The sequence below is a fragment of the Corythoichthys intestinalis genome, chromosome 8 (assembly GCF_030265065.1).
Source record: "Corythoichthys intestinalis isolate RoL2023-P3 chromosome 8, ASM3026506v1, whole genome shotgun sequence".
Taxonomy (NCBI): Eukaryota; Metazoa; Chordata; class Actinopteri; order Syngnathiformes; family Syngnathidae; genus Corythoichthys; species Corythoichthys intestinalis.
This window is the reverse complement of record NC_080402.1, coordinates 46775896-46782074: the sequence shown is the minus strand read 5'-3', so window position 1 is coordinate 46782074 and position 6179 is coordinate 46775896.

Below are 6179 nucleotides of genomic sequence, written 5' to 3'. Positions count from 1 at the left end.
TGCACAAAAATCACCACATAACACAGTGAGCAAAGTTTACTGTGCTTTTATCAACAGACTCGAGACTACATATGACGACATTGTATCCACTTTACAGTACGTTAAAACTTTCGCCAGTAGCTACAAGGCGATAAGGCTGAGCTATGGATACGTCGCGGGGGCGGGCGAGAAAGCTGTCAAGAGACTAGCTGGACTTCATGGCAGCGAAATGTATCTAATCTGTGGCCATGGAAAATGATTATTTAGTATGATCACCATAATACTGATTTGCTATGAAACGGTAGTTTCATGACATATTTTTCCGAGTTTTTTTTTTTTTCCCGTGTCACAGTTTGTCGGGTTGGGGCGCAAATTAATTAACGTTGAGTCCATCAGTCCATCCTGTGCGACTAAAGCGTCCAAAAATTAAACGCGGGGACGTAGGATGTATATATACATGTATGTCTCCATTTTCTTAACATACCAATGAGAGTGGAACGGTTACATTGTAAAGAGCAAACAATTCTCTTTTCGTCAGCATTTGGCGATCTGAGATCGGGAGGGGATGACTGCGTGGAGTTGATGGGATTATTTATATATTAATACCAGTGCAAAAATGACATTTCAACACGATTTTTAGGTAATATTTTTTCGAGTGTTGATTTATTTATTTTCGTGTCAGAGAAGCCAAATAATAATAATAATAATACATTTGATTTATAACGCTGATTTAATATTTATTAATATACATAATAAATTGATTATTTATTAATATTTTTTATATTTTCTTATTTGTGTGCAATAAATCTCACTCAACCGGAAAAAATAGCCGAAGACAGTTTATTTAAATTCCACATTTATTTGTTCTTCAGCCGAAATGATTTGGTGGTATATTAAATGGCTTTCACGAGCAGCCAGCTCACGTAAACACGCATTTAAACTACGAATACGGAAGGGAGCGTACACGTAATTTAGCGTGATTGAAAAAGTTTGTGCTTAAAAAAAGGGGAAATGTTTAACCGTTTCCTATATCAAAGTGAAGTAAGCACAAGCCATGGCTTTGATCCCATAGAAATATGATAGACGCGGAAATTCTCATTGCTGCAGCGGCTGGGCTGCAGAGACGAGGCAGTGAAAAAGAGAGAAAGAAAAACAGTCTGTCACTCACTTCTGAATCTACGAAGAGAGCGGCCAATGAAAAGCCTGTGTACTGTGCAAGAGGGGGAGGGACCAAACCTTCCTGTTCAGTTATATATGCTAAGCGGTCTTTTGGTGATTCGTTTGGCAACGTCACTTCCCGTTCACTGACCGAACGATTCATTTGGGCGGTTGTGGGTGGGGGGGGATGAGGAGGGCGAACGATTCGTTGAACGATTTGTTTGAACGAATCTTTTTACTGAACGAACCGGAATTGATTCGTTTCCTCAGGTGAACGACTTTTCCCGTCACTACTCTGCGCCAACCTAAAGAAAAAGACAAAAGAGATCATTAATAAAGTGGCAGAAAGCAAACTTCACAAGCAAAATCAAAGTCAAAACATAACAGGCTTCAACAAACCAAGACAACCAAAATTGAGAGCTGCCACCGCCTCTCCTAAACCAAGCAAACAATTCAACTTATATAGTGGCAGGACGAACAGATGATTGGATGATTAACTAATGGGAAAGTGGTTCCAGCTGTGGAGGCCTTCTGAGATCACACAGGTGGAAACTACTGCAAAGGAAAAATACAGGTGAAAACCAACATAAACCAGTATAAAGTGAAAGGAAAAAACACACATACCTGAACAAAAGGATACTCTCCATCTGTAACACTCCCCCTCTAAAATATCAACTTCCAGTTGATAAACAGGCCTATCCGGAATAGCCCATCCATCCAATGCAAGCGAAATTCAGAAGGGTAGCAAAGCCATGAAGAAGTAACCGAACTGGCTTCCAACCGAACTAAAAGATGCCACAAAATAAACAATACCCGCTACTGACCGCGAGACAGGGCATCAGCAAACACATTGTCGACACCTTTTCTGTGTTTAATGATGAGGTCATAGCCCTGGAGGCACAGAGACCACTGCATCAACCGTCGATTGTGATTGTACATTTTATGTATGTACACCAATGGATTATGGTCTGTGTATACAATCACGGGTGCAACACTGGAGCCCACATACACATCAAAAAATTGCAAGGCCAGAAGAAGAGCCAGGGTCTCCTGTTCAATAGTCGAATACTTCTGTTGACATCGATTGAATTTTTTTGAGAAGTAGGCAACCGGGTGGTCTAACCCTTCATCGTCTGGCTGCAATAAAACTGCTCCAGCACCCGTACAACTGGCGTCGACCTCCATGGAAAATGGTCTTGAAAAATCTGGAGCGCTCAAAACTGGGGCACTACATAATAGAGCCTTACAGTTTTCAAATGCTCGTTGGCATTTGTCAGTCCACTGAAATGGATGCTTCGGACTGACAAGGTCCGTTAGTGGTGCGGCCACAGAAGAAAAATTCTTACAAAAACTCCTATAGTATCCTGCCATACCCAGGAAGTGCCGCAATTCCCTCCTAGTGGTAGGCACTGTAAAAGAGTTTATGGCTTCTATCTTGGCTGTCAAGGGGCGCACTTTTCCACCACCCACTTGTTTGCCCAAGTAGGTATCTGAAGCCTTACCGAACTCGCACTTAGCCAAATTAATGGTAAGTGAGGCATCAGCTAGACTCTGAAAGATGGTTCTGAGAGTCTTAATGTGATCCTCCCATTCATTTGAATGGATGACCACATCATCCAAATATGCAGTACAATCTGGGACATCGCCCAGGACGGTATTGACCAACTTTTGAAAAGAAGCCGGTGCATTCTTAAGCCCAAAAGGCATCACAGTGTACTGCAGAAAGTTGTCTGGTGTTACAAAAGCAGAGATTTCCGACGCATGATCAGTAAGGGCCACTTGCCAATACCCCTTTAACAGGTCCAACTTCGACACGTAACGTGCCGAGCCAACTGTATAAACACAGTCATCAACGCGAGGAAGAGGAAATGCATCCGGCACAGTCAGGTTATTCACCTTCCGGTAGTCAGTGCAAAACCTGAACGTTGAATCGGGCTTTGGAACAAGGAGGCATGGACTACTCCATGGACTAGAGCTAGGTTTCGCCAGACCATGCTCGAGAAGATATTGAGTCTCCAGTCTCATGGCCGCCCTCTTTACTGCATCGACCCGATATGGATGCTGTTTTATAGGTCGTGCATCACCGACATCAATATCGTGCTTTAAAACGTTCATGCGAGATGGAACATCAGTGTTTTTAAAAATCAAGGACTCCAAATCCTTCTGCTGGTCAGCGCTCAAATGAGTCATCAGACTCGACAAATTGCTCAACATTTCTGTATTAGACAACCGAGGAGTTTGCAACTGGAGCCTACTGGTGTCCAACCTGTCGTCATCACACTCCGTTGAGGACTCCTCGGAACTGGGAACAGTCACCGCAACTGCGGCCACTAAAGGCCCACTCCCATCACTGGAACGGTTATGATATGGTTTGAGCATGTTAACATGGCATACACGTGTTTTTCGCTTACGGTCGGGAGTCTTGATGGCGTAATCGGTTTCACTGAGCTTTTTCTCCACAGTGTATGGACCTGAAAACCGAGCAGACAGTGATGAACCTGGAACAGGTAACAAGACCAGTACCTGGTCACCCGGCCCAAACGAACGACAAATGGCGGTCTTGTCATACAGTTTCTTCATTTCGCTCTGCACTCCCGACAAACACTCCTTGGCCAAACTACATGCTCTGTGCAGCCGCGCACGAAACCGGCTCACATAACTAAGGATGTTTCTCCTCTTTGACAGTCCCGCACCTAGGATTTCATCTTTTAAAACCTTTAAAGGCCCTCGTACAGTGTGGGCAAATACGAGTTCTGCTGGACTGAAACTTAGGGATTCTTGTAGTCTCTCTGACTGCAAAGAGAGCTAAAGGGATTGCATCATCCCAGTCCCGACTGTTATCAAAACAGTACTTGCGCAGTATTGATTTTAATGTGCCGTGCCATCTCTCCAACGCTCCCTGTGACTCCGGGTGATATGCACTGGATATTCGATGTGTGATAGACAATGTTGTTAACACCTGCTCAAAAATACCAGAAAGGAAATTAGTACCCTGATCAGTTTGTACCAATTTCGGCAGCCCAAAAGTAGAAAAGACCTTGATCAGAACCTTGACTACAGACTGCGATGTTATTTTTCTGAGCGGTATTGCTTCAGGATATCTTGTCGCGACACACATCACAGTGAGTAAATATTGATTACTACCCTTTGTCTTAGGAAGCGGGCCGACGCAATCGACAAGGATGTGCTCAAATGCTTCGCCCAGCGCAGGGATAGGATGAAGGGGCGCTGGTTTAAGCCTCTGGTTTGGCTTCCCCACCACCTGACACGTGTGGCATGTACAGCAGTACTGCACAACATCCTGTTTCAAACCTGGCCAGAAAAAATGTCCCAATACACGATCATAAGTTTTTGTCACACCCAAATGACCTGCCCATGCATTTTCGTGAGCTAGCGATAAAACTGCATGGCGGTAACTTACCGGGACAATCACTTAAACAATGCTAAAATCTGTGCCCAACCGAGACTTCCACTTTCTTACAAGCAACCCGTCCTCAATAAAATACTTTGCATCCTTATTCTTTAAGTCAGGCGGGTGCTGAACAGCCTCAAAACATTTGGTTAGACTGGCGTCAGATTTTTGCACAGCAATAAGGTCATCGCGAGTCATTTTTAAAGAAACTGCATCAAACGCTGATCCTTTTAACACAGACTCAGTAGTCGTACTCCTCTCGGGGTTAACTAATCCGTCCGCGAAAAAGGTGTTCGATAAATCAACCTCATTACCCAGCTTTTTCAATTGCGCACGAGTGACGACGCAGACCGGGAACACATCAGGGTAAACCTGCCCCAATTCATCCGGTTGCGCCCCATCAGGTTTCTGCATGACTTCCAATATGGGTGTGAACTTACCACCGGCGATGTCGTTTCCCAACAGAAAAGTGACGCCTGGCATCGGCAATGATGGGCGAACCCCAACTGAAAATATGCCTGCCAAAAGATCACATGACAAATTTACCCAGTGTAACGGTACCGTGATTTACTCCATTCCAATTCCTTGGACCAACACACTCGAGCCACAAAAAGACTCTTCAGTAAAAGGCAATACATCACCAAAGATAAAAGATTGGGCAGCTCCGGTGTCCCGAAGGATGCGAACCGAGCACTTTTCACCTGAGCCTAGAGAAACAAAACCGTTGAGCATAAAAGGTTCATAAGAGGAAACCTCACCATTATTTACTCGAACTGGTTCAGAAGGCACAGTGCATAATCCATTCGGGGAAGATTCAGCCTTACGGTCTTTATTTTTCCGCTCTGGACAGTTGGCTATTAAATGATCATTTTTATGACAAAGATAACAGCGACGTTCCGCCGAAGTAGGTGGAGCTGCCCGTCCTGACTGAGACTGGCCTTTAAAACTCGATTTACTTTTGTCCCATTTCTCAAAGTCATCTTTTTTCTCAACGTGCTGTCAGTGAGTAATCATCTACTCATCTATCAACACAGCCGCCTCGGACACATTAGTGACCTTCTGTTCATTTAAATAAATAGCCAACCGATCCGATAGACTATTTTTAAAATCCTCCATCAAAATTAAATCACAAAGTGATTTAAAATCCGTGACTTCACTTGCCTTTAACCAACGATTGAAAAGAGTCTGCTTTTCACTAGCAAACTCAACAAACGTTTTCTCCGGGGCCTTCCTGTGAACACGGAAATGCTGTCTATACGCTTCAGGAACGAGGCTATATGAACGCAGGACAGTCTCTTTTAACGTAGCATACGTCATGCTATCCCTCAGAGGCATTTTATTCATCACATCGCGAGCTTTCCCAATCAACTTGCTCTGTGGCAAGGGCGCCCACGCCTCTGGTGGCCATTTAAAAGCCGTGGCTATTCTTTCAAAGGTCTCAAAATACTCGTCCACCTCCGACTCACGGAATTCGGGGACGAGACCAATCTGCCGACTAGCGTCAAATGGCTTATGTGATGAATTATCGCCCTGTGTTGCGACCAAATTAGTATCAGACGTCACATCAAGCCTTTTAATTTCCAGTTCCAATTCCTTCAATCGGACAGCATTTCTAGCCTCAAGTTCTAAT